This window comes from Dicentrarchus labrax, unplaced genomic scaffold (assembly GCF_905237075.1).
Source record: "Dicentrarchus labrax unplaced genomic scaffold, dlabrax2021, whole genome shotgun sequence".
NCBI lineage: Eukaryota > Metazoa > Chordata > Actinopteri > Moronidae > Dicentrarchus > Dicentrarchus labrax.
This window is the reverse complement of record NW_026136715.1, coordinates 20,555,049-20,581,985: the sequence shown is the minus strand read 5'-3', so window position 1 is coordinate 20,581,985 and position 26,937 is coordinate 20,555,049. Positions and strand designations below refer to the sequence as shown.

The following is a 26,937-nucleotide window of genomic DNA, read 5'->3' as shown; positions in this document are numbered from 1 at the left end:
ACAGACTAAACTGAACTAGCTTGGAGAGAGAGTGAGTACAAATGTGGGTTTAATCCATGTCAGCATATCAGTTGGAAAGCAGTAGAAGAGGCCACGCAGTGCCTTATCCATTAGGCCACTGGGGCTTCATTGACAGTTGTAGCAAGATAATGTAGACAATAAAGACAGAAGCGTGAACAATTAAATTTAAAGTAACACAAGATGAATAATTCTAAATTCATTTGTCAGACAATAGTAACTACTGTTAAATCTGTTATGCAATAACTTAGTAGACCTAATAACTGTAACACTCCAGAATGACAGCTTCCAACAATTGCACAATAACAAAGTACAACAAAAAATAACTCCCATACATACTGTAGATGGGAGTTGACTTTGTTTTTAAAATCTCAGTCTGCCCAAGATAAAGTGACAATGACAGAGCTGATTTACCGTAGGTGACAGAGACCAAAAATATGTGGATGGTGCCCCTTCTGTATTTTTTTAACAGTTCCTCTTACATTGTGCTGTTCAGGTCCAGAAAAGCAATTCCACTGGTTTATGGCATAAATTAATGTGATTATATTTATTTGTAACTCTATTTATCATAAAAACATAACAAAAGCTAAGTTTGTACACAGCATGAAAAGATGTTTTTAACAATAATACAAACTACAAAACAGGAAACAAAACAGGCAAACTTAACATGTATTTAACATTGAATATAAAATGAGACAATAAGTTCAACAAATTAAGCAATTCTCCACTTGTGGCTGTGTGATTTGGCCTTCACAGTGGACTTTACCAAGTACCTCTCAGAGCTGAACATCAGGCTCCACAGCACCAACCAGCTCCTCTGCTCTCTGCTTTCAAATAGGAAATAATTTGAAAGATGTGGCAAGTGAAACTGGAAAAGGGAAACACTGTGCATTTTTGTACCCTGCAAGAACAAAAGCCTTCTTTAACATCTGAATATGCAGGTGAGTGTGAAAAACCCCTTAAGGTGTTTAGAGAGAGGTTTCAGGACATGAAAAGCATACAAAAGAGACAGCACATATTTGCCACACCATTTAATGTGAAACCAGCTGATGTGCCTGACAACCTACAACATGAAATCATTAAGCTGCAAAAGAATGACAAGCTCAAAGCAAGGTACAATAACTTCCTCTTTTCTGGAGTTTCATTCACTGTATGAACGTCCTGAGGATTTTCCCATTTTGAGGGAACATGCCCAAAGTTTGCATCTCTGCTCGGGACAGCCTACTACTGTGAATAGTTCTTTTCGAAACTGACTTCTGCAAATACTTGGTTCCTCTCAACGGTGAAAGACCCAAACCTGGAAACCAGCTGCGAGAAGAACCATCTAACTACCTTGCCAAAAGATTAAGCAGTCACATTGAAGTGAGTGATATGTGTTCAATAAGTAAGTATGGCCCTCAATGTCATACCTGCCCTAGACAGTGAACACCACAGTTGAGTCATTGTGATAAGACTGGGTTTCTTACTGATAAAATAAATATTAGGGAGTCATAATTGATCCCTCCCTCTTATTGAACTTCTGATAACACTTATCTGGTACAAGCCCTGTGAGTCATATTAAGGAAATAAACAGGGGCAGAGATCAAATTTCATGGTTCGTTTAGGAAAGGATCATTTCAGTATATTATAAAAAGTAACATGTAAGATAACTCTTGCATGTTTTGTTCACATAAAAATGTAGTATTTGCAACCCTTATTTATGTGGCTTGAAGAAGAATGGATCGTTATGACATTTACACAATCAATGGAAGAGGTGAAGATTTTTTAGAACATACTAGCCCACACACATGTGAGACAACTGCATAATTACACAAGTATTCCTTATTCCTAATTCCATCAACTGACAGAAACTGGAAAACTATCTGATCCATCCTACTGGGACAAATTCCCAATATGCAATTTGCTGCACCACTCTGCTGTCAAAAACCACAGCCTGCACTCGAATGCAGAATTCCTGGCAAGTTCAGTAATGGCTTCACTCGTGATTACCAAGTCTGCCTCATTCACATGAGGATGTTCGTAGCTGGACTGGAAAACACAAAGTTGAAAGAACCAATTGATGACCAGCTTCGTGATTCCAGTCAGGCTCAATTGGGTTTAATACATGTGGCCCTGTCAATGAGTCAGTCAGACTCAGTGAAGCCAAGGAGGGTCAGAATGGAATGTAGTTGCTTGGGAATTATTAACTCTGATTACTTGACCCATTCTACTACTTGACTACAAATGTGTTTTTTAGAGAGCAGAGGAAGAGACAGGGCTTTGGGCTCAAAGATGGTTAAGAAATTAACAAGGAGGAGATTCTTGATTGCAGTTAGGCTCAGTCAAGCCATACTCAATTGAACCCATGATCTCTCCACAGAATGAGGATCATTATCTTGGGCTGGACTGTGCTGTTGAAACGTTGAAAGTAACTTCAAACATATGTTTAATACATGTCATGCTGTCAACGTCCTGCCAGTAAAGCACCAATAACTAATAGCAGAGGATGGTTTCGATGCATCGACCTCTGGGTTATGGGCCCAGCACGCTTCCGCTGCGCCACTCTGCTGTAAAGCACCCCAGATGGGACTCGAACCCACAACCCCTGGCTTAGGAGGCCAGTGCCTTATCCATTAGGCCACTGGGGCTCGATGGGCCTAAAAGACAGGCAGTTGGAAAGACATACAGTGAGTTCCACTGCAACGCAAAAACATGGGAAGCTGCACAATGGGTGGCTTTGTATAACATGACAATGGCCCCTGACGCTACTGTGGCAGTGTAAGAAAAAACAGAAAGAGGAGGGGCAGAGAGGTGAGAGAGGTGGACACAGAGTAAAGCTTTGACATAAAGGGGAACAGCAGAAAAAGTGTGCCAAAATGTGTCCAAAAGATTGATTGACACAGATTGATTCCATCACTTGGGTTCAAAGATGGTTAACAAGGAGGAGGAGGTCCTTGATTGCAGTTAGGTTCAGTCTAGGCAGACTCAATTGAACTCACTTGGTGATAGATGCCACAGGGCGAGGATCATTATCTTGGGCTGGACTATACTGTTGAGACATTGAAAGCGACTTCAAACATGGGTTTAATACATGTCATGCTGTCAACGTCCTGCCAGTAAAGCACCAATAACTAATAGCAGAGGATGGTTTCGATCCATCGACCTCTGGGTTATGGGCCCAGCACGCTTCCGCTGCGCCACTCTGCTGTCAGCGACTGCATTTGGGACTCCTATGCACAGTTCCTTGCTTACGGGTCCTCTGCCGCTTGAAAGGCATCAAATTGAAGAGTTCAGTTGTGGCACAAAGTGGCTCGTAATTACCAGCTCTGACTCATTAACGTGAGGGTGTTCGCAGATGGACTGGAAAACCCAGGGTTAACAGCTCCAGTTGACGACCAGCTTCATGATACTGGATTTCTAGGATTACCAATGTTGGGCTCAGTAAAGGCAAGTCACCCAAAGATGTATGTCAAACTCAGTGAACAACCAGCTTCTTGATTCCGGTAAGACTCAATTGAACCCGCTTGGTGATAGAGTTACCAGAGCCAGTTAACGTCCAGCTTCTTGATTCCGGTCACACTCAATTGAACCCACTTGGTGATAGAGGCCACGAGGATCATTACCTCTGGCAGGAATCCACTGTTGAGCCGTTGAAAGCCACTTCAAACATGGGTTCAATACATACCTGTAAACGAGTCAGTCAGGCTCAGTGAAGCCAAGTAACCAAAGGAGAGTCGGAATGGCATGTAGTCGCTTGGGAATCATTAACTCTGATTACTTGACCCATTCAGAAGGACTACAAATGTGTTTTTTAGAGAGCAGAGGAAGAGACAGGGGTTTGGGCTCAAAGATGGTTAAGAAATTGACAAGGAGGAGCTTCTTGATTGCAGTTAGGCTCAGTCAAGCCATACTCAATTGAACCCATGATGTCTCCACAGGATGAGGATCATTATCTTGGGCTGGACTGTGCTGTTGAAACGTTGAAAGTAACTTCAAACATATGTTTAATACATGCCATGCTGTCAACGTCCTGCCAGTAAAGCACCAATAACTAATAGCAGAGGATGGTTTCGATCCATCGACCTCTGGGTTATGGGCCCAGCACGCTTCCGCTGCGCCACTCTGCTGTAAAGCAACCCAGATGGGACTCGAACCCACAATCCCTGGCTTAGGAGGCCAGTGCCTTATCCATTAGGCCACTGGGGCTCGATGGGCCTAAAAACGACAGGCAGTTGTAAAGACATACAGTGAGTTCCACTGCAACGCAAAAACATGGGAAGCTGCACAATGTGTGGCTTTGTATAACATGACAATGGCCCCTGACGCTACTGTGGCACTGTAAGAAAAAACAGAAAGAGGAGGGGCAGAGAGGTGAGAGAGGTGGACACAGAGTAAAGCTTTGACATAAAGGGGAACAGCAGAAAAAGTGTGCCAAAATGTGTCCAAAAGATTGATTCCGTCACTTGGGTTCAAAGATGGTTAAGAAATTAACAAGGAGGAGGAGCTCCTCGATTGCAGTTAGGTTCAGTCTAGGCAGACTCAATTGAACTCACTTGGTGATAGATGCCACAGGGCGAGGATCATTATCTTGGGCTGGACTGTACTGTTGAGACGTTGAAAGCGACTTCAAACATGGGTTTAATACATGTCATCCTGTCAACGTCCTGCCAGTAAAGCACCGATAGCAGAGGATGGTTTCGATCCATCGACCTCTGGGTTATGGGCCCAGCACGCTTCCGCTGCGCCACTCTGCTGTCAGCGACTGCATTTGGGACTCCTATGCACAGTTCCTTGCTTACGGGTCCTCTGCCGCTTGAAAGGCATCAAATTGAAGAGTTCAGTTGTGGCACAAAGTGGCTCGTAATTACCAGCTCTGACTCATTAACGTGAGGGTGTTCGCAGATGGACTGGAAAACCCAGGGTTAACAGCTCCAGTTGACGACCAGCTTCATGATACTGGATTTCTAGGATTACCAATGTTGGGCTCAGTAAAGGCAAGTCACCCAAAGATGTATGTCAAACTCAGTGAACAACCAGCTTCTTGATTCCGGTAAGACTCAATTGAACCCACTTGGTGATAGAGTTACCAGAGCCAGTTAACGTCCAGCTTCTTGATTCCGGTCACACTCAATTGAACCCACTTGGTGATAGAGGCCACGAGGATCATTAACTCTGGCAGGAATCCACTGTTGAGCCGTTGAAAGCCACTTCAAACATGGGTTCAATACATACCTGTAAACGAGTCAGTCAGGCTCAGTGAAGCCAAGTAACCAAAGGAGAGTCGGAATGGCATGTAGTCGCTTGGGAATCATTAACTCTGATTACTTGACCCATTCAGAGGGACTACAAATGTGTTTTTTAGAGAGCAGAGGAAGAGACAGGGGTTTGGGCTCAAAGATGGTTAAGAAATTGACAAGGAGGAGCTTCTTGATTGCAGTTAGGCTCAGTCAAGCCATACTCAATTGAACCCATGATGTCTCCACAGGATGAGGATCATTATCTTGGGCTGGACTGTGCTGTTGAAACGTTGAAAGTAACTTCAAACATATGTTTAATACATGTCATGCTGTCAACGTCCTGCCAGTAAAGCACCAATAACTAATAGCAGAGGATGGTTTCGATCCATCGACCTCTGGGTTATGGGCCCAGCACGCTTCCGCTGCGCCACTCTGCTGTAAAGCACCCCAGATGGGACTCGAACCCACAATCCCTGGCTTAGGAGGCCAGTGCCTTATCCATTAGGCCACTGGGGCTCGATGGGCTCTAGAGGATCATTATCTTGGCTACTGTGCTGTTGAAACGTTGAAAGTAACTTCAAACATATCCATTATATTATTATTATAAACATATCTTATCCATTAGGCCACTGGGGCTCATGGCCTAAAAACGACAGGCAGTTGTAAAGACATGCAGTGAGTTCCACTGTGTGGCTAAACATTGTATAACATGACAATGGCCCCTGACGCTACTGTGGCACTGTAAGAAAAAACAGAAAGAGGAGGGGCAGAGAGGTGAGAGAGGTGGACACAGAGTAAAGCTTTGACATAAAGGGGAACAGCAGAAAAAGTGTGCCAAAATGTGTCCAAAAGATTGACTGACACGGATTGATTCCGTCACTTGGGTTCAAAGATGGTTAAGAAATTAACAAGGAGGAGGAGCTCCTCGATTGCAGTTAGGCTCAGTCTAGGCAGACTCAATTGAACTCACTTGGTGATAGATGCCACAGGGCAAGGATCATTATCTTGGGCTGGACTGTACTGTTGAGACGTTGAAAGCGACTTCAAACATGGGTTTAATACATGTCATCCTGTCAACGTCCTGCCAGTAAAGCACCGATAAAGCAGAGGATGGTTTCGATCCATCGACCTCTGGGTTATGGGCCCAGCACGCTTCCGCTGCGCCACTCTGCTGTCAGCGACTGCATTTGGGGCTCCTATGCACAGTTCCTTGCTTACGGGTCCTCTGCCGCTTGAAAGGCATCAAATTGAAGAGTTCAGTTGTGGCACAAAGTGGCTCGTAATTACCAGCTCTGACTCATTAACGTGAGGGTGTTCGCAGATGGACTGGAAAACCCAGGGTTAACAGCTCCAGTTGACGACCAGCTTCATGATACTGGATTTCTAGGATTACCAATGTTGGGCTCAGTAAAGGCAAGTCACCCAAAGATGTATGTCAAACTCAGTGAACAACCAGCTTCTTGATTTCGGTAAGAATCAATTGAACCCACTTGGTGATAGAGTTACCAGAGCCAGTTAACGTCCAGCTTCTTGATTCCGGTCACACTCAATTGAACCCACTTGGTGATAGAGGCCACGAGGATCATTACCTCTGGCAGGAATCCACTGTTGAGCCGTTGAAAGCCACTTCAAACATGGGTTCAATACATACCTGTAAACGAGTCAGTCAGGCTCAGTGAAGCCAAGTAACCAAAGGAGAGTCGGAATGGCATGTAGTCGCTTGGGAATCATTAACTCTGATTACTTGACCCATTCAGAGGGACTACAAATGTGTTTTTTAGAGAGCAGAGGAAGAGACAGGGGTTTGGGCTCAAAGATGGTTAAGAAATTGACAAGGAGGAGCTTCTTGATTGCAGTTAGGCTCAGTCAAGCCATACTCAATTGAACCCATGATGTCTCCACAGGATGAGGATCATTATCTTGGGCTGGACTGTGCTGTTGAAACGTTGAAAGTAACTTCAAACATATGTTTAATACATGCCATGCTGTCAACGTCCTGCCAGTAAAGCACCAATAACTAATAGCAGAGGATGGTTTCGATCCATCGACCTCTGGGTTATGGGCCCAGCACGCTTCCGCTGCGCCACTCTGCTGTAAAGCACCCCAGATGGGACTCGAACCCACAATCCCTGGCTTAGGAGGCCAGTGCCTTATCCATTAGGCCACTGGGGCTCGATGGGCCTAAAAACGACAGGCAGTTGTAAAGACATACAGTGAGTTCCACTGCAACGCAAAAACATGGGAAGCTGCACAATGTGTGGCTTTGTATAACATGACAATGGCCCCTGACGCTACTGTGGCAGTGTAAGAAAAAACAGAAAGAGGAGGGGCAGAGAGGTGAGAGAGGTGGACACAGAGTAAAGCTTTGACATAAAGGGGAACAGCAGAAAAAGTGTGCCAAAATGTGTCCAAAAGATTGATTGACACGGATTGATTCCGTCACTTGGGTTCAAAGATGGTTAAGAAATTAACAAGGAGGAGGAGCTCCTCGATTGCAGTTAGGTTCAGTCTAGGCAGACTCAATTGAACTCACTTGGTGAGGGCGAGGATCATTATCTTGGGCTGGACTGTACTGTTGAGACGTTGAAAGCGACTTCAAACATGGGTTTAATACATGTCATCCTGTCAACGTCCTGCCAGTAAAGCAGCGATAGCAGAGGATGGTTTCGATCCATCGACCTCTGGGTTATGGGCCCAGCACGCTTCCGCTGCGCCACTCTGCTGTAAAGCACCCCAGATGGGACTCGAACCCACAATCCCTGGCTTAGGAGGCCAGTGCCTTATCCATTAGGCCACTGGGGCTCGATGGGCCTAAAAACGACAGGCAGTTGTAAAGACATACAGTGAGTTCCACTGCAACGCAAAAACATGGGAAGCTGCACAATGTGTGGCTTTGTATAACATGACAATGGCCCCTGACGCTACTGTGGCAGTGTAAGAAAAAAACGAAAGAGGAGGGGCAGAGAGGTGAGAGAGGTGGACACAGAGTAAAGCTTTGACATAAAGGGGAACAGCAGAAAAAGTGTGCCAAAATGTGTCCAAAAGATTGACTGACACAGATTGATTCCGTCACTTGGGTTCAAAGATGGTTAAGAAATTAACAAGGAGGAGGAGCAGCTCCTCAATTGCAGTTAGGCTCAGTCTAGGCAGACTCAATTGAACTCACTTGGTGATAGATGCTACAGGGCAAGGATCATTATCTTGGGCTGGACTGTACTGTTGAGACGTTGAAAGTGACTTCAAACATGGGTTTAATACATGTCAGCCTGTCAACGTCCTGCCAGTAAAGCACCGATAGCAGAGGATGGTTTCGATCCATCGACCTCTGGGTTATGGGCCCAGCACGCTTCCGCTGCGCCACTCTGCTGTCAGCGACTGCATTTGGGACTCCTATGAACAGTTCCTTGCTTACGGGTCCTCTGCCGCTTGAAAGGCATCAAATTGAAGAGTTCAGTTGTGGCACAAAGTGGCTCGTAATTACCAGCTCTGACTCATTAACGTGAGGGTGTTCGCAGATGGACTGGAAAACCCAGGGTTAACAGCTCCAGTTGACGACCAGCTTCATGATACTGGATTTCTAGGATTACCAATGTTGGGCTCAGTAAAGGCAAGTCACCCAAAGATGTATGTCAAACTCAGTGAACAACCAGCTTCTTGATTCCGGTAAGACTCAATTGAACCCGCTTGGTGATAGAGTTACCAGAGCCAGTTAACGTCCAGCTTCTTGATTCCGGTCACACTCAATTGAACCCACTTGGTGATAGAGGCCACGAGGATCATTACCTCTGGCAGGAATCCACTGTTGAGCCGTTGAAAGCCACTTCAAACATGGGTTCAATACATACCTGTAAACGAGTCAGTCAGGCTCAGTGAAGCCAAGTAACCAAAGGAGAGTCGGAATGGCATGTAGTCGCTTGGGAATCATTAACTCTGATTACTTGACCCATTCAGAAGGACTACAAATGTGTTTTTTAGAGAGCAGAGGAAGAGACAGGGGTTTGGGCTCAAAGATGGTTAAGAAATTGACAAGGAGGAGCTTCTTGATTGCAGTTAGGCTCAGTCAAGCCATACTCAATTGAACCCATGATGTCTCCACAGGATGAGGATCATTATCTTGGGCTGGACTGTGCTGTTGAAACGTTGAAAGTAACTTCAAACATATGTTTAATACATGCCATGCTGTCAACGTCCTGCCAGTAAAGCACCAATAACTAATAGCAGAGGATGGTTTCGATCCATCGACCTCTGGGTTATGGGCCCAGCACGCTTCCGCTGCGCCACTCTGCTGTAAAGCACCCCAGATGGGACTCGAACCCACAACCCCTGGCTTAGGAGGCCAGTGCCTTATCCATTAGGCCACTGGGGCTCGATGGGCCTAAAAACGACAGGCAGTTGGAAAGACATACAGTGAGTTCCACTGCAACGCAAAAACATGGGAAGCTGCACAATGGGTGGCTTTGTATAACATGACAATGGCCCCTGACGCTACTGTGGCAGTGTAAGAAAAAACAGAAAGAGGAGGGGCAGAGAGGTGAGAGAGGTGGACACAGAGTAAAGCTTTGACATAAAGGGGAACAGCAGAAAAAGTGTGCCAAAATGTGTCCAAAAGATTGATTGACACGGATTGATTCCGTCACTTGGGTTCAAAGATGGTTAAGAAATTAACAAGGAGGAGGAGCTCCTCGATTGCAGTTAGGTTCAGTCTAGGCAGACTCAATTGAACTCACTTGGTGATAGATGCCACAGGGCGAGGATCATTATCTTGGGCTGGACTGTACTGTTGAGACGTTGAAAGCGACTTCAAACATGGGTTTAATACATGTCATCCTGTCAACGTCCTGCCAGTAAAGCACCGATAGCAGAGGATGGTTTCGATCCATCGACCTCTGGGTTATGGGCCCAGCACGCTTCCGCTGCGCCACTCTGCTGTCAGTGACTGCATGTGGGACTCCTATGCACAGTTCCTTGCTTACGGGTCCTCTGCCGCTTGAAAGGCATCAAATTGAAGAGTTCAGTTGTGGCACAAAGTGGCTCGTAATTACCAGCTCTGACTCATTAACGTGAGGGTGTTCGCAGATGGACTGGAAAACCCAGGGTTAACAGCTCCAGTTGACGACCAGCTTCATGATACTGGATTTCTAGGATTACCAATGTTGGGCTCAGTAAAGGCAAGTCACCCAAAGATGTATGTCAAACTCAGTGAACAACCAGCTTCTTGATTCCGGTAAGACTCAATTGAACCCGCTTGGTGATAGAGTTACCAGAGCCAGTTAACGTCCAGCTTCTTGATTCCGGTCACACTCAATTGAACCCACTTGGTGATAGAGGCCACGAGGATCATTACCTCTGGCAGGAATCCACTGTTGAGCCGTTGAAAGCCACTTCAAACATGGGTTCAATACATACCTGTAAACGAGTCAGTCAGGCTCAGTGAAGCCAAGTAACCAAAGGAGAGTCGGAATGGCATGTAGTCGCTTGGGAATCATTAACTCTGATTACTTGACCCATTCAGAAGGACTACAAATGTGTTTTTTAGAGAGCAGAGGAAGAGACAGGGGTTTGGGCTCAAAGATGGTTAAGAAATTGACAAGGAGGAGCTTCTTGATTGCAGTTAGGCTCAGTCAAGCCATACTCAATTGAACCCATGATGTCTCCACAGGATGAGGATCATTATCTTGGGCTGGACTGTGCTGTTGAAACGTTGAAAGTAACTTCAAACATATGTTTAATACATGCCATGCTGTCAACGTCCTGCCAGTAAAGCACCAATAACTAATAGCAGAGGATGGTTTCGATCCATCGACCTCTGGGTTATGGGCCCAGCACGCTTCCGCTGCGCCACTCTGCTGTAAAGCACCCCAGATGGGACTCGAACCCACAATCCCTGGCTTAGGAGGCCAGTGCCTTATCCATTAGGCCACTGGGGCTCGATGGGCCTAAAAACGACAGGCAGTTGTAAAGACATACAGTGAGTTCCACTGCAACGCAAAAACATGGGAAGCTGCACAATGTGTGGCTTTGTATAACATGACAATGGCCCCTGACGCTACTGTGGCAGTGTAAGAAAAAACAGAAAGAGGAGGGGCAGAGAGGTGAGAGAGGTGGACACAGAGTAAAGCTTTGACATAAAGGGGAACAGCAGAAAAAGTGTGCCAAAATGTGTCCAAAAGATTGATTGACACGGATTGATTCCGTCACTTGGGTTCAAAGATGGTTAAGAAATTAACAAGGAGGAGGAGCTCCTCGATTGCAGTTAGGCTCAGTCTAGGCAGACTCAATTGAACTCACTTGGTGATAGATGCCACAGGGCGAGGATCATTATCTTGGGCTGGACTGTACTGTTGAGACGTTGAAAGCGACTTCAAACATGGGTTTAATACATGTCATCCTGTCAACGTCCTGCCAGTAAAGCACCGATAAAAGCAGAGGATGGTTTCGATCCATCGACCTCTGGGTTATGGGCCCAGCACGCTTCCGCTGCGCCACTCTGCTGTCAGTGACTGCATTTGGGACTCCTATGAACAGTTCCTTGCTTACGGGTCGTCTGCCGCTTGAAAGGCATCAAATTGAAGAGTTCAGTTGTGGCACAAAGTGGCTCGTAATTACCAGCTCTGACTCATTAACGTGAGGGTGTTCGCAGATGGACTGGAAAACCCAGGGTTAACAGCTCCAGTTGACGACCAGCTTCATGATACTGGATTTCTAGGATTACCAATGTTGGGCTCAGTAAAGGCAAGTCACCCAAAGATGTATGTCAAACTCAGTGAACAACCAGCTTCTTGATTCCGGTAAGACTCAATTGAACCCGCTTGGTGATAGAGTTACCAGAGCCAGTTAACGTCCAGCTTCTTGATTCCGGTCACACTCAATTGAACCCACTTGGTGATAGAGGCCACGAGGATCATTACCTCTGGCAGGAATCCACTGTTGAGCCGTTGAAAGCCACTTCAAACATGGGTTCAATACATACCTGTAAACGAGTCAGTCAGGCTCAGTGAAGCCAAGTAACCAAAGGAGAGTCGGAATGGCATGTAGTCGCTTGGGAATCATTAACTCTGATTACTTGACCCATTCAGAGGGACTACAAATGTGTTTTTTAGAGAGCAGAGGAAGAGACAGGGGTTTGGGCTCAAAGATGGTTAAGAAATTGACAAGGAGGAGCTTCTTGATTGCAGTTAGGCTCAGTCAAGCCATACTCAATTGAACCCATGATGTCTCCACAGGATGAGGATCATTATCTTGGGCTGGACTGTGCTGTTGAAACGTTGAAAGTAACTTCAAACATATGTTTAATACATGCCATGCTGTCAACGTCCTGCCAGTAAAGCACCAATAACTAATAGCAGAGGATGGTTTCGATCCATCGACCTCTGGGTTATGGGCCCAGCACGCTTCCGCTGCGCCACTCTGCTGTAAAGCACCCCAGATGGGACTCGAACCCACAATCCCTGGCTTAGGAGGCCAGTGCCTTATCCATTAGGCCACTGGGGCTCGATGGGCCTAAAAACGACAGGCAGTTGTAAAGACATACAGTGAGTTCCACTGCAACGCAAAAACATGGGAAGCTGCACAATGTGTGGCTTTGTATAACATGACAATGGCCCCTGACGCTACTGTGGCACTGTAAGAAAAAACAGAAAGAGGAGGGGCAGAGAGGTGAGAGAGGTGGACACAGAGTAAAGCTTTGACATAAAGGGGAACAGCAGAAAAAGTGTGCCAAAATGTGTCCAAAAGATTGATTGACACGGATTGATTCCGTCACTTGGGTTCAAAGATGGTTAAGAAATTAACAAGGAGGAGGAGCAGCTCCTCAATTGCAGTTAGGCTCAGTCTAGGCAGACTCAATTGAACTCACTTGGTGATAGATGCCACAGGGCAAGGATCATTATCTTGGGCTGGACTGTGCTGTTGAAATGTTGAAAGTAACTTCAAACATATGTTTAATACATGTCATGCTGTCAACGTCCTGCCAGTAAAGCACCAATAACTAACAGCAGAGGATGGTTTCGATCCATCGACCTCTGGGTTATGGGCCCAGCACGCTTCCGCTGCGCCACTCTGCTGTCAGCGACTGCATTTGGGACTCCTATGCACAGTTCCTTGCTTACGGGTCCTCTGCCGCTTGAAAGGCATCAAATTGAAGAGTTCAGTTGTGGCACAAAGTGGCTCGTAATTACCAGCTCTGACTCATTAACGTGAGGGTGTTCGCAGATGGACTGGAAAACCCAGGGTTAACAGCTCCAGTTGACGACCAGCTTCATGATACTGGATTTCTAGGATTACCAATGTTGGGCTCAGTAAAGGCAAGTCACCCAAAGATGTATGTCAAACTCAGTGAACAACCAGCTTCTTGATTCCGGTAAGACTCAATTGAACCCGCTTGGTGATAGAGTTACCAGAGCCAGTTAACGTCCAGCTTCTTGATTCCGGTCACACTCAATTGAACCCACTTGGTGATAGAGGCCACGAGGATCATTACCTCTGGCAGGAATCCACTGTTGAGCCGTTGAAAGCCACTTCAAACATGGGTTCAATACATACCTGTAAACGAGTCAGTCAGGCTCAGTGAAGCCAAGTAACCAAAGGAGAGTCGGAATGGCATGTAGTCGCTTGGGAATCATTAACTCTGATTACTTGACCCATTCAGAATGACTACAAATGTGTTTTTTAGAGAGCAGAGGAAGAGACAGGGGTTTGGGCTCAAAGATGGTTAAGAAATTGACAAGGAGGAGCTTCTTGATTGCAGTTAGGCTCAGTCAAGCCATACTCAATTGAACCCATGATGTCTCCACAGGATGAGGATCATTATCTTGGGCTGGACTGTGCTGTTGAAACGTTGAAAGTAACTTCAAACATATGTTTAATACATGCCATGCTGTCAACGTCCTGCCAGTAAAGCACCAATAACTAATAGCAGAGGATGGTTTCGATCCATCGACCTCTGGGTTATGGGCCCAGCACGCTTCCGCTGCGCCACTCTGCTGTAAAGCACCCCAGATGGGACTCGAACCCACAATCCCTGGCTTAGGAGGCCAGTGCCTTATCCATTAGGCCACTGGGGCTCGATGGGCCTAAAAACGACAGGCAGTTGTAAAGACATACAGTGAGTTCCACTGCAACGCAAAAACATGGGAAGCTGCACAATGTGTGGCTTTGTATAACATGACAATGGCCCCTGACGCTACTGTGGCTCTGTAAGAAAAAACAGAAAGAGGAGGGGCAGAGAGGTGAGAGAGGTGGACACAGAGTAAAGCTTTGACATAAAGGGGAACAGCAGAAAAAGTGTGCCAAAATGTGTCCAAAAGATTGATTGACACGGATTGATTCCGTCACTTGGGTTCAAAGATGGTTAAGAAATTAACAAGGAGGAGGAGCAGCTCCTCAATTGCAGTTAGGCTCAGTCTAGGCAGACTCAATTGAACTCACTTGGTGATAGATGCCACAGGGCAAGGATCATTATCTTGGGCTGGACTGTACTGTTGAGACGTTGAAAGCGACTTCAAACATGGGTTTAATACATGTCATCCTGTCAACGTCCTGCCAGTAAAGCACCGATAGCAGAGGATGGTTTCGATCCATCGACCTCTGGGTTATGGGCCCAGCACGCTTCCGCTGCGCCACTCTGCTGTCAGTGACTGCATTTGGGACTCCTATGAACAGTTCCTTGCTTACGGGTCCTCTGCCGCTTGAAAGGCATCAAATTGAAGAGTTCAGTTGTGGCACAAAGTGGCTCGTAATTACCAGCTCTGACTCATTAACGTGAGGGTGTTCGCAGATGGACTGGAAAACCCAGGGTTAACAGCTCCAGTTGACGACCAGCTTCATGATACTGGATTTCTAGGATTACCAATGTTGGGCTCAGTAAAGGCAAGTCACCCAAAGATGTATGTCAAACTCAGTGAACAACCAGCTTCTTGATTTCCGGTAAGACTCAATTGAACCCACTTGGTGATAGAGTTACCAGAGCCAGTTAACGTCCAGCTTCTTGATTCCGGTCACACTCAATTGAACCCACTTGGTGATAGAGGCCACGAGGATCATTAACTCTGGCAGGAATCCACTGTTGAGCCGTTGAAAGCCACTTCAAACATGGGTTCAATACATACCTGTAAACGAGTCAGTCAGGCTCAGTGAAGCCAAGTAACCAAAGGAGAGTCGGAATGGCATGTAGTCGCTTGGGAATCATTAACTCTGATTACTTGACCCATTCAGAAGGACTACAAATGTGTTTTTTAGAGAGCAGAGGAAGAGACAGGGGTTTGGGCTCAAAGATGGTTAAGAAATTGACAAGGAGGAGCTTCTTGATTGCAGTTAGGCTCAGTCAAGCCATACTCAATTGAACCCATGATGTCTCCACAGGATGAGGATCATTATCTTGGGCTGGACTGTGCTGTTGAAACGTTGAAAGTAACTTCAAACATATGTTTAATACATGTCATGCTGTCAACGTCCTGCCAGTAAAGCACCAATAACTAATAGCAGAGGATGGTTTCGATCCATCGACCTCTGGGTTATGGGCCCAGCACGCTTCCGCTGCGCCACTCTGCTGTAAAGCACCCCAGATGGGACTCGAACCCACAATCCCTGGCTTAGGAGGCCAGTGCCTTATCCATTAGGCCACTGGGGCTCGATGGGCCTAAAAACGACAGGCAGTTGTAAAGACATACAGTGAGTTCCACTGCAACGCAAAAACATGGGAAGCTGCACAATGTGTGGCTTTGTATAACATGACAATGGCCCCTGACGCTACTGTGGCTCTGTAAGAAAAAACAGAAAGAGGAGGGGCAGAGAGGTGAGAGAGGTGGACACAGAGTAAAGCTTTGACATAAAGGGGAACAGCAGAAAAAGTGTGCCAAAATGTGTCCAAAAGATTGATTGACACGGATTGATTCCGTCACTTGGGTTCAAAGATGGTTAAGAAATTAACAAGGAGGAGGAGCAGCTCCTCAATTGCAGTTAGGCTCAGTCTAGGCAGACTCAATTGAACTCACTTGGTGATAGATGCCACAGGGCAAGGATCATTATCTTGGGCTGGACTGTACTGTTGAGACGTTGAAAGCGACTTCAAACATGGGTTTAATACATGTCATCCTGTCAATGTCCTGCCAGTAAAGCACCGATAGCAGAGGATGGTTTCGATCCATCGACCTCTGGGTTATGGGCCCAGCACGCTTCCGCTGCGCCACTCTGCTGTCAGCGACTGCATTTGGGACTCCTATGCACAGTTCCTTGCTTACGGGTCCTCTGCCGCTTGAAAGGCATCAAATTGAAGAGTTCAGTTGTGGCACAAAGTGGCTCGTAATTACCAGCTCTGACTCATTAACGTGAGGGTGTTCGCAGATGGACTGGAAAACCCAGGGTTAACAGCTCCAGTTGACGACCAGCTTCATGATACTGGATTTCTAGGATTACCAATGTTGGGCTCAGTAAAGGCAAGTCACCCAAAGATGTATGTCAAACTCAGTGAACAACCAGCTTCTTGATTTCGGTAAGACTCAATTGAACCCACTTGGTGATAGAGTTACCAGAGCCAGTTAACGTCCAGCTTCTTGATTCCGGTCACACTCAATTGAACCCACTTGGTGATAGAGGCCACGAGGATCATTAACTCTGGCAGGAATCCACTGTTGAGCCGTTGAAAGCCACTTCAAACATGGGTTCAATACATACCTGTAAACGAGTCAGTCAGGCTCAGTGAAGCCAAGTAACCAAAGGAGAGTCGGAATGGCATGTAGTCGCTTGGGAATCATTAACTCTGATTACTTGACCCATTCAGAGGGACTACAAATGTGTTTTTTAGAGAGCAGAGGAAGAGACAGGGGTTTGGGCTCAAAGATGGTTAAGAAATTGACAAGGAGGAGCTTCTTGATTGCAGTTAGGCTCAGTCAAGCCATACTCAATTGAACCCATGATGTCTCCACAGGATGAGGATCATTATCTTGGGCTGGACTGTGCTGTTGAAACGTTGAAAGTAACTTCAAACATATGTTTAATACATGTCATGCTGTCAACGTCCTGCCAGTAAAGCACCAATAACTAATAGCAGAGGATGGTTTCGATCCATCGACCTCTGGGTTATGGGCCCAGCACGCTTCCGCTGCGCCACTCTGCTGTAAAGCACCCCAGATGGGACTCGAACCCACAATCCCTGGCTTAGGAGGCCAGTGCCTTATCCATTAGGCCACTGGGGCTCGATGGGCCTAAAAACGACAGGCAGTTGTAAAGACATACAGTGAGTTCCACTGCAACGCAAAAACATGGGAAGCTGCACAATGTGGCTTTGTATAACATGACAATGGCCCCTGACGCTACTGTGGCTCTGTAAGAAAAAAACAGAAAGAGGAGGGGCAGAGAGGTGAGAGAGGTGGACACAGAGTAAAGCTTTGACATAAAGGGGAACAGCAGAAAAAGTGTGCCAAAATGTGTCCAAAAGATTGATTGACACGGATTGATTCCGTCACTTGGGTTCAAAGATGGTTAAGAAATTAACAAGGAGGAGGAGCAGCTCCTCAATTGCAGTTAGGCTCAGTCTAGGCAGACTCAATTGTACTCACTTGGTGATAGATGCCACAGGGCAAGGATCATTATCTTGGGCTGGACTGTACTGTTGAGACGTTGAAAGCGACTTCAAACATGGGTTTAATACATGTCATCCTGTCAATGTCCTGCCAGTAAAGCACCGATAGCAGAGGATGGTTTCGATCCATCGACCTCTGGGTTATGGGCCCAGCACGCTTCCGCTGCGCCACTCTGCTGTCAGCGACTGCATTTGGGACTCCTATGCACAGTTCCTTGCTTACGGGTCCTCTGCCGCTTGAAAGGCATCAAATTGAAGAGTTCAGTTGTGGCACAAAGTGGCTCGTAATTACCAGCTCTGACTCATTAACGTGAGGGTGTTCGCAGATGGACTGGAAAACCCAGGGTTAACAGCTCCAGTTGACGACCAGCTTCATGATACTGGATTTCTAGGATTACCAATGTTGGGCTCAGTAAAGGCAAGTCACCCAAAGATGTATGTCAAACTCAGTGAACAACCAGCTTCTTGATTTCGGTAAGACTCAATTGAACCCACTTGGTGATAGAGTTACCAGAGCCAGTTAACGTCCAGCTTCTTGATTCCGGTCACACTCAATTGAACCCACTTGGTGATAGAGGCCACGAGGATCATTAACTCTGGCAGGAATCCACTGTTGAGCCGTTGAAAGCCACTTCAAACATGGGTTCAATACATACCTGTAAACGAGTCAGTCAGGCTCAGTGAAGCCAAGTAACCAAAGGAGAGTCGGAATGGCATGTAGTCGCTTGGGAATCATTAACTCTGATTACTTGACCCATTCAGAGGGACTACAAATGTGTTTTGTAGAGAGCAGAGGAAGAGACAGGGGTTTGGGCTCAAAGATGGTTAAGAAATTGACAAGGAGGAGCTTCTTGATTGCAGTTAGGCTCAGTCAAGCCATACTCAATTGAACCCATGATGTCTCCACAGGATGAGGATCATTATCTTGGGCTGGACTGTGCTGTTGAAACGTTGAAAGTAACTTCAAACATATGTTTAATACATGTCATGCTGTCAACGTCCTGCCAGTAAAGCACCAATAACTAATAGCAGAGGATGGTTTCGATCCATCGACCTCTGGGTTATGGGCCCAGCACGCTTCCGCTGCGCCACTCTGCTGTAAAGCACCCCAGATGGGACTCGAACCCACAATCCCTGGCTTAGGAGGCCAGTGCCTTATCCATTAGGCCACTGGGGCTCGATGGGCCTAAAAACGACAGGCAGTTGTAAAGACATACAGTGAGTTCCACTGCAACGCAAAAACATGGGAAGCTGCACAATGTGGGCTTTGTATAACATGACAATGGCCCCTGACGCTACTGTGGCTCTGTAAGAAAAAACAGAAAGAGGAGGGGCAGAGAGGTGAGAGAGGTGGACACAGAGTAAAGCTTTGACATAAAGGGGAACAGCAGAAAAAGTGTGCCAAAATGTGTCCAAAAGATTGATTGACACGGATTGATTCCGTCACTTGGGTTCAAAGATGGTTAAGAAATTAACAAGGAGGAGGAGCAGCTCCTCAATTGCAGTTAGGCTCAGTCTAGGCAGACTCAATTGAACTCACTTGGTGATAGATGCCACAGGGCAAGGATCATTATCTTGGGCTGGACTGTACTGTTGAGACGTTGAAAGCGACTTCAAACATGGGTTTAATACATGTCATCCTGTCAATGTCCTGCCAGTAAAGCACCGATAGCAGAGGATGGTTTCGATCCATCGACCTCTGGGTTATGGGCCCAGCACGCTTCCGCTGCGCCACTCTGCTGTCAGCGACTGCATTTGGGACTCCTATGCACAGTTCCTTGCTTACGGGTCCTCTGCCGCTTGAAAGGCATCAAATTGAAGAGTTCAGTTGTGGCACAAAGTGGCTCGTAATTACCAGCTCTGACTCATTAACGTGAGGGTGTTCGCAGATGGACTGGAAAACCCAGGGTTAACAGCTCCAGTTGACGACCAGCTTCATGATACTGGATTTCTAGGATTACCAATGTTGGGCTCAGTAAAGGCAAGTCACCCAAAGATGTATGTCAAACTCAGTGAACAACCAGCTTCTTGATTTCGGTAAGACTCAATTGAACCCACTTGGTGATAGAGTTACCAGAGCCAGTTAACGTCCAGCTTCTTGATTCCGGTCACACTCAATTGAACCCACTTGGTGATAGAGGCCACGAGGATCATTACCTCTGGCAGGAATCCACTGTTGAGCCGTTGAAAGCCACTTCAAACATGGGTTCAATACATACCTGTAAACGAGTCAGTCAGGCTCAGTGAAGCCAAGTAACCAAAGGAGAGTCGGAATGGCATGTAGTCGCTTGGGAATCATTAACTCTGATTACTTGACCCATTCAGAAGGACTACAAATGTGTTTTTTAGAGAGCAGAGGAAGAGACAGGGGTTTGGGCTCAAAGATGGTTAAGAAATTGACAAGGAGGAGCTTCTTGATTGCAGTTAGGCTCAGTCAAGCCATACTCAATTGAACCCATGATGTCTCCACAGGATGAGGATCATTATCTTGGGCTGGACTGTGCTGTTGAAACGTTGAAAGTAACTTCAAACATATGTTTAATACATGTCATGCTGTCAACGTCCTGCCAGTAAAGCACCAATAACTAATAGCAGAGGATGGTTTCGATCCATCGACCTCTGGGTTATGGGCCCAGCACGCTTCCGCTGCGCCACTCTGCTGTAAAGCACCCCAGATGGGACTCGAACCCACAATCCCTGGCTTAGGAGGCCAGTGCCTTATCCATTAGGCCACTGGGGCTCGATGGGCCTAAAAACGACAGGCAGTTGTAAAGACATACAGTGAGTTCCACTGCAACGCAAAAACATGGGAAGCTGCACAATGTGTGGCTTTGTATAACATGACAATGGCCCCTGACGCTACTGTGGCAGTGTAAGAAAAAACAGAAAGAGGAGGGGCAGAGAGGTGAGAGAGGTGGACACAGAGTAAAGCTTTGACATAAAGGGGAACAGCAGAAAAAGTGTGCCAAAATGTGTCCAAAAGATTGATTGACACGGATTGATTCCGTCACTTGGGTTCAAAGATGGTTAAGAAATTAACAAGGAGGAGGAGCAGCTCCTCAATTGCAGTTAGGCTCAGTCTAGGCAGACTCAATTGAACTCACTTGGTGATAGATGCCACAGGGCAAGGATCATTATCTTGGGCTGGACTGTACTGTTGAGACGTTGAAAGCGACTTCAAACATGGGTTTAATACATGTCATCCTGTCAATGTCCTGCCAGTAAAGCACCGATAGCAGAGGATGGTTTCGATCCATCGACCTCTGGGTTATGGGCCCAGCACGCTTCCGCTGCGCCACTCTGCTGTCAGCGACTGCATTTGGGACTCCTATGCACAGTTCCTTGCTTACGGGTCCTCTGCCGCTTGAAAGGCATCAAATTGAAGAGTTCAGTTGTGGCACAAAGTGGCTCGTAATTACCAGCTCTGACTCATTAACGTGAGGGTGTTCGCAGATGGACTGGAAAACCCAGGGTTAACAGCTCCAGTTGACGACCAGCTTCATGATACTGGATTTCTAGGATTACCAATGTTGGGCTCAGTAAAGGCAAGTCACCCAAAGATGTATGTCAAACTCAGTGAACAACCAGCTTCTTGATTTCGGTAAGACTCAATTGAACCCACTTGGTGATAGAGTTACCAGAGCCAGTTAACGTCCAGCTTCTTGATTCCGGTCACACTCAATTGAACCCACTTGGTGATAGAGGCCACGAGGATCATTAACTCTGGCAGGAATCCACTGTTGAGCCGTTGAAAGCCACTTCAAACATGGGTTCAATACATACCTGTAAACGAGTCAGTCAGGCTCAGTGAAGCCAAGTAACCAAAGGAGAGTCGGAATGGCATGTAGTCGCTTGGGAATCATTAACTCTGATTACTTGACCCATTCAGAGGGACTACAAATGTGTTTTTTAGAGAGCAGAGGAAGAGACAGGGGTTTGGGCTCAAAGATGGTTAAGAAATTGACAAGGAGGAGCTTCTTGATTGCAGTTAGGCTCAGTCAAGCCATACTCAATTGAACCCATGATGTCTCCACAGGATGAGGATCATTATCTTGGGCTGGACTGTGCTGTTGAAACGTTGAAAGTAACTTCAAACATATGTTTAATACATGTCATGCTGTCAACGTCCTGCCAGTAAAGCACCAATAACTAATAGCAGAGGATGGTTTCGATCCATCGACCTCTGGGTTATGGGCCCAGCACGCTTCCGCTGCGCCACTCTGCTGTAAAGCACCCCAGATGGGACTCGAACCCACAATCCCTGGCTTAGGAGGCCAGTGCCTTATCCATTAGGCCACTGGGGCTCGATGGGCCTAAAAACGACAGGCAGTTGTAAAGACATACAGTGAGTTCCACTGCAACGCAAAAACATGGGAAGCTGCACAATGTGTGGCTTTGTATAACATGACAATGGCCCCTGACGCTACTGTGGCACTGTAAGAAAAAACAGAAAGAGGAGGGGCAGAGAGGTGAGAGAGGTGGACACAGAGTAAAGCTTTGACATAAAGGGGAACAGCAGAAAAAGTGTGCCAAAATGTGTCCAAAAGATTGATTGACACGGATTGATTCCGTCACTTGGGTTCAAAGATGGTTAAGAAATTAACAAGGAGGAGGAGCAGCTCCTCAATTGCAGTTAGGCTCAGTCTAGGCAGACTCAATTGAACTCACTTGGTGATAGATGCCACAGGGCAAGGATCATTATCTTGGGCTGGACTGTACTGTTGAGACGTTGAAAGCGACTTCAAACATGGGTTTAATACATGTCATCCTGTCAACGTCCTGCCAGTAAAGCACCGATAGCAGAGGATGGTTTCGATCCATCGACCTCTGGGTTATGGGCCCAGCACGCTTCCGCTGCGCCACTCTGCTGTCAGCGACTGCATTTGGGACTCCTATGCACAGTTCCTTGCTTACGGGTCCTCTGCCGCTTGAAAGGCATCAAATTGAAGAGTTCAGTTGTGGCACAAAGTGGCTCGTAATTACCAGCTCTGACTCATTAACGTGAGGGTGTTCGCAGATGGACTGGAAAACCCAGGGTTAACAGCTCCAGTTGACGACCAGCTTCATGATACTGGATTTCTAGGATTACCAATGTTGGGCTCAGTAAAGGCAAGTCACCCAAAGATGTATGTCAAACTCAGTGAACAACCAGCTTCTTGATTTCGGTAAGACTCAATTGAACCCACTTGGTGATAGAGTTACCAGAGCCAGTTAACGTCCAGCTTCTTGATTCCGGTCACACTCAATTGAACCCACTTGGTGATAGAGGCCACGAGGATCATTAACTCTGGCAGGAATCCACTGTTGAGCCGTTGAAAGCCACTTCAAACATGGGTTCAATACATACCTGTAAACGAGTCAGTCAGGCTCAGTGAAGCCAAGTAACCAAAGGAGAGTCGGAATGGCATGTAGTCGCTTGGGAATCATTAACTCTGATTACTTGACCCATTCAGAGGGACTACAAATGTGTTTTTTAGAGAGCAGAGGAAGAGACAGGGGTTTGGGCTCAAAGATGGTTAAGAAATTGACAAGGAGGAGCTTCTTGATTGCAGTTAGGCTCAGTCAAGCCATACTCAATTGAACCCATGATGTCTCCACAGGATGAGGATCATTATCTTGGGCTGGACTGTGCTGTTGAAACGTTGAAAGTAACTTCAAACATATGTTTAATACATGTCATGCTGTCAACGTCCTGCCAGTAAAGCACCAATAACTAATAGCAGAGGATGGTTTCGATCCATCGACCTCTGGGTTATGGGCCCAGCACGCTTCCGCTGCGCCACTCTGCTGTAAAGCACCCCAGATGGGACTCGAACCCACAATCCCTGGCTTAGGAGGCCAGTGCCTTATCCATTAGGCCACTGGGGCTCGATGGGCCTAAAAACGACAGGCAGTTGTAAAGACATACAGTGAGTTCCACTGCAACGCAAAAACATGGGAAGCTGCACAATGTGTGGCTTTGTATAACATGACAATGGCCCCTGACGCTACTGTGGCTCTGTAAGAAAAAACAGAAAGAGGAGGGGCAGAGAGGTGAGAGAGGTGGACACAGAGTAAAGCTTTGACATAAAGGGGAACAGCAGAAAAAGTGTGCCAAAATGTGTCCAAAAGATTGATTGACACGGATTGATTCCGTCACTTGGGTTCAAAGATGGTTAAGAAATTAACAAGGAGGAGGAGCAGCTCCTCAATTGCAGTTAGGCTCAGTCTAGGCAGACTCAATTGAACTCACTTGGTGATAGATGCCACAGGGCAAGGATCATTATCTTGGGCTGGACTGTACTGTTGAGACGTTGAAAGCGACTTCAAACATGGGTTTAATACATGTCATCCTGTCAACGTCCTGCCAGTAAAGCACCAATAACTAATAGCAGAGGATGGTTTCGATCCATCGACCTCTGGGTTATGGGCCCAGCACGCTTCCGCTGCGCCACTCTGCTGTCAGCGACTGCATTTGGGACTCCTATGCACAGTTCCTTGCTTACGGGTCCTCTGCCGCTTGAAAGGCATCAAATTGAAGAGTTCAGTTGTGGCACAAAGTGGCTCGTAATTACCAGCTCTGACTCATTAACGTGAGGGTGTTCGCAGATGGACTGGAAAACCCAGGGTTAACAGCTCCAGTTGACGACCAGCTTCATGATACTGGATTTCTAGGATTACCAATGTTGGGCTCAGTAAAGGCAAGTCACCCAAAGATGTATGTCAAACTCAGTGAACAACCAGCTTCTTGATTTCGGTAAGACTCAATTGAACCCACTTGGTGATAGAGTTACCAGAGCCAGTTAACGTCCAGCTTCTTGATTCCGGTCACACTCAATTGAACCCACTTGGTGATAGAGGCCACGAGGATCATTAACTCTGGCAGGAATCCACTGTTGAGCCGTTGAAAGCCACTTCAAACATGGGTTCAATACATACCTGTAAACGAGTCAGTCAGGCTCAGTGAAGCCAAGTAACCAAAGGAGAGTCGGAATGGCATGTAGTCGCTTGGGAATCATTAACTCTGATTACTTGACCCATTCAGAAGGACTACAAATGTGTTTTTTAGAGAGCAGAGGAAGAGACAGGGGTTTGGGCTCAAAGATGGTTAAGAAATTGACAAGGAGGAGCTTCTTGATTGCAGTTAGGCTCAGTCAAGCCATACTCAATTGAACCCATGATGTCTCCACAGGATGAGGATCATTATCTTGGGCTGGACTGTGCTGTTGAAACGTTGAAAGTAACTTCAAACATATGTTTAATACATGTCATGCTGTCAACGTCCTGCCAGTAAAGCACCAATAACTAATAGCAGAGGATGGTTTCGATCCATCGACCTCTGGGTTATGGGCCCAGCACGCTTCCGCTGCGCCACTCTGCTGTAAAGCACCCCAGATGGGACTCGAACCCACAATCCCTGGCTTAGGAGGCCAGTGCCTTATCCATTAGGCCACTGGGGCTCGATGGAGCCTAAAAACGACAGGCAGTTGTAAAGACATACAGTGAGTTCCACTGCAACGCAAAAACATGGGAAGCTCACAATGTGGGCTTTGTATAACATGACAATGGCCCCTGACGCTACTGTGGCTCTGTAAGAAAAAACAGAAAGAGGAGGGGCAGAGAGGTGAGAGAGGTGGACACAGAGTAAAGCTTTGACATAAAGGGGAACAGCAGAAAAAGTGTGCCAAAATGTGTCCAAAAGATTGATTGACACGGATTGATTCCGTCACTTGGGTTCAAAGATGGTTAAGAAATTAACAAGGAGGAGGAGCAGCTCCTCAATTGCAGTTAGGCTCAGTCTAGGCAGACTCAATTGAACTCACTTGGTGATAGATGCCACAGGGCAAGGATCATTATCTTGGGCTGGACTGTACTGTTGAGACGTTGAAAGCGACTTCAAACATGGGTTTAATACATGTCATCCTGTCAATGTCCTGCCAGTAAAGCACCGATAGCAGAGGATGGTTTCGATCCATCGACCTCTGGGTTATGGGCCCAGCACGCTTCCGCTGCGCCACTCTGCTGTCAGCGACTGCATTTGGGACTCCTATGCACAGTTCCTTGCTTACGGGTCCTCTGCCGCTTGAAAGGCATCAAATTGAAGAGTTCAGTTGTGGCACAAAGTGGCTCGTAATTACCAGCTCTGACTCATTAACGTGAGGGTGTTCGCAGATGGACTGGAAAACCCAGGGTTAACAGCTCCAGTTGACGACCAGCTTCATGATACTGGATTTCTAGGATTACCAATGTTGGGCTCAGTAAAGGCAAGTCACCCAAAGATGTATGTCAAACTCAGTGAACAACCAGCTTCTTGATTTCGGTAAGACTCAATTGAACCCACTTGGTGATAGAGTTACCAGAGCCAGTTAACGTCCAGCTTCTTGATTCCGGTCACACTCAATTGAACCCACTTGGTGATAGAGGCCACGAGGATCATTAACTCTGGCAGGAATCCACTGTTGAGCCGTTGAAAGCCACTTCAAACATGGGTTCAATACATACCTGTAAACGAGTCAGTCAGGCTCAGTGAAGCCAAGTAACCAAAGGAGAGTCGGAATGGCATGTAGTCGCTTGGGAATCATTAACTCTGATTACTTGACCCATTCAGAGGGACTACAAATGTGTTTTTTAGAGAGCAGAGGAAGAGACAGGGGTTTGGGCTCAAAGATGGTTAAGAAATTGACAAGGAGGAGCTTCTTGATTGCAGTTAGGCTCAGTCAAGCCATACTCAATTGAACCCATGATGTCTCCACAGGATGAGGATCATTATCTTGGGCTGGACTGTGCTGTTGAAACGTTGAAAGTAACTTCAAACATATGTTTAATACATGTCATGCTGTCAACGTCCTGCCAGTAAAGCACCAATAACTAATAGCAGAGGATGGTTTCGATCCATCGACCTCTGGGTTATGGGCCCAGCACGCTTCCGCTGCGCCACTCTGCTGTAAAGCACCCCAGATGGGACTCGAACCCACAATCCCTGGCTTAGGAGGCCAGTGCCTTATCCATTAGGCCACTGGGGCTCGATGGGCCTAAAAACGACAGGCAGTTGTAAAGACATACAGTGAGTTCCACTGCAACGCAAAAACATGGGAAGCTGCACAATGTGTGGCTTTGTATAACATGACAATGGCCCCTGACGCTACT

At 46.6% G+C, this 26,937-nt stretch overlaps 45 non-coding genes across 45 annotated transcripts; all 45 read right to left on the bottom strand.

The window, feature by feature from the left end:
• Nucleotides 1–2,572: 2,572 nt before the first annotated feature.
• trnar-ccu (transfer RNA arginine (anticodon CCU)) lies at nucleotides 2,573–2,645 on the bottom strand. Its single transcript has one exon. It is a non-coding gene; the product is annotated as a tRNA-Arg (tRNA).
• Nucleotides 2,646–3,132: 487 nt separating this feature from the next.
• trnam-cau (transfer RNA methionine (anticodon CAU)) lies at nucleotides 3,133–3,204 on the bottom strand. The gene has a single exon. It is a non-coding gene; the product is annotated as a tRNA-Met (tRNA).
• An 848-nt stretch (nucleotides 3,205–4,052) lies between these two features.
• Nucleotides 4,053–4,124, bottom strand: trnam-cau (transfer RNA methionine (anticodon CAU)). Its single transcript has one exon. It is a non-coding gene; the product is annotated as a tRNA-Met (tRNA).
• Nucleotides 4,125–4,128: 4 nt separating this feature from the next.
• trnar-ccu (transfer RNA arginine (anticodon CCU)) lies at nucleotides 4,129–4,203 on the bottom strand. Its single transcript has one exon. It is a non-coding gene; the product is annotated as a tRNA-Arg (tRNA).
• A 476-nt stretch (nucleotides 4,204–4,679) lies between these two features.
• Nucleotides 4,680–4,751, bottom strand: trnam-cau (transfer RNA methionine (anticodon CAU)). Its single transcript has one exon. It is a non-coding gene; the product is annotated as a tRNA-Met (tRNA).
• Nucleotides 4,752–5,599: 848 nt separating this feature from the next.
• trnam-cau (transfer RNA methionine (anticodon CAU)) lies at nucleotides 5,600–5,671 on the bottom strand. The gene has a single exon. It is a non-coding gene; the product is annotated as a tRNA-Met (tRNA).
• A 6-nt stretch (nucleotides 5,672–5,677) lies between these two features.
• trnar-ccu (transfer RNA arginine (anticodon CCU)) lies at nucleotides 5,678–5,750 on the bottom strand. The gene has a single exon. It is a non-coding gene; the product is annotated as a tRNA-Arg (tRNA).
• Nucleotides 5,751–7,255: 1,505 nt separating this feature from the next.
• On the bottom strand, nucleotides 7,256–7,327 carry trnam-cau (transfer RNA methionine (anticodon CAU)). The gene has a single exon. It is a non-coding gene; the product is annotated as a tRNA-Met (tRNA).
• Nucleotides 7,328–7,333: 6 nt separating this feature from the next.
• Nucleotides 7,334–7,406, bottom strand: trnar-ccu (transfer RNA arginine (anticodon CCU)). Its single transcript has one exon. It is a non-coding gene; the product is annotated as a tRNA-Arg (tRNA).
• A 479-nt stretch (nucleotides 7,407–7,885) lies between these two features.
• On the bottom strand, nucleotides 7,886–7,957 carry trnam-cau (transfer RNA methionine (anticodon CAU)). Its single transcript has one exon. It is a non-coding gene; the product is annotated as a tRNA-Met (tRNA).
• Nucleotides 7,958–7,963: 6 nt separating this feature from the next.
• trnar-ccu (transfer RNA arginine (anticodon CCU)) lies at nucleotides 7,964–8,036 on the bottom strand. Its single transcript has one exon. It is a non-coding gene; the product is annotated as a tRNA-Arg (tRNA).
• A 493-nt stretch (nucleotides 8,037–8,529) lies between these two features.
• trnam-cau (transfer RNA methionine (anticodon CAU)) lies at nucleotides 8,530–8,601 on the bottom strand. The gene has a single exon. It is a non-coding gene; the product is annotated as a tRNA-Met (tRNA).
• An 848-nt stretch (nucleotides 8,602–9,449) lies between these two features.
• trnam-cau (transfer RNA methionine (anticodon CAU)) lies at nucleotides 9,450–9,521 on the bottom strand. The gene has a single exon. It is a non-coding gene; the product is annotated as a tRNA-Met (tRNA).
• Nucleotides 9,522–9,527: 6 nt separating this feature from the next.
• Nucleotides 9,528–9,600, bottom strand: trnar-ccu (transfer RNA arginine (anticodon CCU)). Its single transcript has one exon. It is a non-coding gene; the product is annotated as a tRNA-Arg (tRNA).
• A 490-nt stretch (nucleotides 9,601–10,090) lies between these two features.
• On the bottom strand, nucleotides 10,091–10,162 carry trnam-cau (transfer RNA methionine (anticodon CAU)). The gene has a single exon. It is a non-coding gene; the product is annotated as a tRNA-Met (tRNA).
• Nucleotides 10,163–11,010: 848 nt separating this feature from the next.
• On the bottom strand, nucleotides 11,011–11,082 carry trnam-cau (transfer RNA methionine (anticodon CAU)). The gene has a single exon. It is a non-coding gene; the product is annotated as a tRNA-Met (tRNA).
• Nucleotides 11,083–11,088: 6 nt separating this feature from the next.
• Nucleotides 11,089–11,161, bottom strand: trnar-ccu (transfer RNA arginine (anticodon CCU)). Its single transcript has one exon. It is a non-coding gene; the product is annotated as a tRNA-Arg (tRNA).
• A 1,413-nt stretch (nucleotides 11,162–12,574) lies between these two features.
• trnam-cau (transfer RNA methionine (anticodon CAU)) lies at nucleotides 12,575–12,646 on the bottom strand. The gene has a single exon. It is a non-coding gene; the product is annotated as a tRNA-Met (tRNA).
• Nucleotides 12,647–12,652: 6 nt separating this feature from the next.
• Nucleotides 12,653–12,725, bottom strand: trnar-ccu (transfer RNA arginine (anticodon CCU)). Its single transcript has one exon. It is a non-coding gene; the product is annotated as a tRNA-Arg (tRNA).
• A 1,420-nt stretch (nucleotides 12,726–14,145) lies between these two features.
• Nucleotides 14,146–14,217, bottom strand: trnam-cau (transfer RNA methionine (anticodon CAU)). Its single transcript has one exon. It is a non-coding gene; the product is annotated as a tRNA-Met (tRNA).
• Nucleotides 14,218–14,223: 6 nt separating this feature from the next.
• trnar-ccu (transfer RNA arginine (anticodon CCU)) lies at nucleotides 14,224–14,296 on the bottom strand. The gene has a single exon. It is a non-coding gene; the product is annotated as a tRNA-Arg (tRNA).
• Nucleotides 14,297–14,789: 493 nt separating this feature from the next.
• trnam-cau (transfer RNA methionine (anticodon CAU)) lies at nucleotides 14,790–14,861 on the bottom strand. The gene has a single exon. It is a non-coding gene; the product is annotated as a tRNA-Met (tRNA).
• An 849-nt stretch (nucleotides 14,862–15,710) lies between these two features.
• On the bottom strand, nucleotides 15,711–15,782 carry trnam-cau (transfer RNA methionine (anticodon CAU)). The gene has a single exon. It is a non-coding gene; the product is annotated as a tRNA-Met (tRNA).
• A 6-nt stretch (nucleotides 15,783–15,788) lies between these two features.
• trnar-ccu (transfer RNA arginine (anticodon CCU)) lies at nucleotides 15,789–15,861 on the bottom strand. Its single transcript has one exon. It is a non-coding gene; the product is annotated as a tRNA-Arg (tRNA).
• A 493-nt stretch (nucleotides 15,862–16,354) lies between these two features.
• Nucleotides 16,355–16,426, bottom strand: trnam-cau (transfer RNA methionine (anticodon CAU)). Its single transcript has one exon. It is a non-coding gene; the product is annotated as a tRNA-Met (tRNA).
• An 848-nt stretch (nucleotides 16,427–17,274) lies between these two features.
• trnam-cau (transfer RNA methionine (anticodon CAU)) lies at nucleotides 17,275–17,346 on the bottom strand. The gene has a single exon. It is a non-coding gene; the product is annotated as a tRNA-Met (tRNA).
• Nucleotides 17,347–17,352: 6 nt separating this feature from the next.
• On the bottom strand, nucleotides 17,353–17,425 carry trnar-ccu (transfer RNA arginine (anticodon CCU)). Its single transcript has one exon. It is a non-coding gene; the product is annotated as a tRNA-Arg (tRNA).
• A 492-nt stretch (nucleotides 17,426–17,917) lies between these two features.
• trnam-cau (transfer RNA methionine (anticodon CAU)) lies at nucleotides 17,918–17,989 on the bottom strand. The gene has a single exon. It is a non-coding gene; the product is annotated as a tRNA-Met (tRNA).
• An 848-nt stretch (nucleotides 17,990–18,837) lies between these two features.
• On the bottom strand, nucleotides 18,838–18,909 carry trnam-cau (transfer RNA methionine (anticodon CAU)). Its single transcript has one exon. It is a non-coding gene; the product is annotated as a tRNA-Met (tRNA).
• Nucleotides 18,910–18,915: 6 nt separating this feature from the next.
• trnar-ccu (transfer RNA arginine (anticodon CCU)) lies at nucleotides 18,916–18,988 on the bottom strand. The gene has a single exon. It is a non-coding gene; the product is annotated as a tRNA-Arg (tRNA).
• Nucleotides 18,989–19,480: 492 nt separating this feature from the next.
• trnam-cau (transfer RNA methionine (anticodon CAU)) lies at nucleotides 19,481–19,552 on the bottom strand. The gene has a single exon. It is a non-coding gene; the product is annotated as a tRNA-Met (tRNA).
• Nucleotides 19,553–20,400: 848 nt separating this feature from the next.
• trnam-cau (transfer RNA methionine (anticodon CAU)) lies at nucleotides 20,401–20,472 on the bottom strand. The gene has a single exon. It is a non-coding gene; the product is annotated as a tRNA-Met (tRNA).
• A 6-nt stretch (nucleotides 20,473–20,478) lies between these two features.
• On the bottom strand, nucleotides 20,479–20,551 carry trnar-ccu (transfer RNA arginine (anticodon CCU)). Its single transcript has one exon. It is a non-coding gene; the product is annotated as a tRNA-Arg (tRNA).
• A 493-nt stretch (nucleotides 20,552–21,044) lies between these two features.
• Nucleotides 21,045–21,116, bottom strand: trnam-cau (transfer RNA methionine (anticodon CAU)). Its single transcript has one exon. It is a non-coding gene; the product is annotated as a tRNA-Met (tRNA).
• Nucleotides 21,117–21,964: 848 nt separating this feature from the next.
• trnam-cau (transfer RNA methionine (anticodon CAU)) lies at nucleotides 21,965–22,036 on the bottom strand. Its single transcript has one exon. It is a non-coding gene; the product is annotated as a tRNA-Met (tRNA).
• A 6-nt stretch (nucleotides 22,037–22,042) lies between these two features.
• trnar-ccu (transfer RNA arginine (anticodon CCU)) lies at nucleotides 22,043–22,115 on the bottom strand. Its single transcript has one exon. It is a non-coding gene; the product is annotated as a tRNA-Arg (tRNA).
• A 493-nt stretch (nucleotides 22,116–22,608) lies between these two features.
• trnam-cau (transfer RNA methionine (anticodon CAU)) lies at nucleotides 22,609–22,680 on the bottom strand. Its single transcript has one exon. It is a non-coding gene; the product is annotated as a tRNA-Met (tRNA).
• An 848-nt stretch (nucleotides 22,681–23,528) lies between these two features.
• On the bottom strand, nucleotides 23,529–23,600 carry trnam-cau (transfer RNA methionine (anticodon CAU)). Its single transcript has one exon. It is a non-coding gene; the product is annotated as a tRNA-Met (tRNA).
• Nucleotides 23,601–23,606: 6 nt separating this feature from the next.
• Nucleotides 23,607–23,679, bottom strand: trnar-ccu (transfer RNA arginine (anticodon CCU)). Its single transcript has one exon. It is a non-coding gene; the product is annotated as a tRNA-Arg (tRNA).
• Nucleotides 23,680–24,179: 500 nt separating this feature from the next.
• Nucleotides 24,180–24,251, bottom strand: trnam-cau (transfer RNA methionine (anticodon CAU)). The gene has a single exon. It is a non-coding gene; the product is annotated as a tRNA-Met (tRNA).
• An 848-nt stretch (nucleotides 24,252–25,099) lies between these two features.
• On the bottom strand, nucleotides 25,100–25,171 carry trnam-cau (transfer RNA methionine (anticodon CAU)). The gene has a single exon. It is a non-coding gene; the product is annotated as a tRNA-Met (tRNA).
• Nucleotides 25,172–25,177: 6 nt separating this feature from the next.
• On the bottom strand, nucleotides 25,178–25,250 carry trnar-ccu (transfer RNA arginine (anticodon CCU)). The gene has a single exon. It is a non-coding gene; the product is annotated as a tRNA-Arg (tRNA).
• Nucleotides 25,251–25,742: 492 nt separating this feature from the next.
• Nucleotides 25,743–25,814, bottom strand: trnam-cau (transfer RNA methionine (anticodon CAU)). The gene has a single exon. It is a non-coding gene; the product is annotated as a tRNA-Met (tRNA).
• An 848-nt stretch (nucleotides 25,815–26,662) lies between these two features.
• Nucleotides 26,663–26,734, bottom strand: trnam-cau (transfer RNA methionine (anticodon CAU)). Its single transcript has one exon. It is a non-coding gene; the product is annotated as a tRNA-Met (tRNA).
• Nucleotides 26,735–26,740: 6 nt separating this feature from the next.
• On the bottom strand, nucleotides 26,741–26,813 carry trnar-ccu (transfer RNA arginine (anticodon CCU)). Its single transcript has one exon. It is a non-coding gene; the product is annotated as a tRNA-Arg (tRNA).
• Between the last annotated feature and the right edge of the window lie 124 nt (nucleotides 26,814–26,937).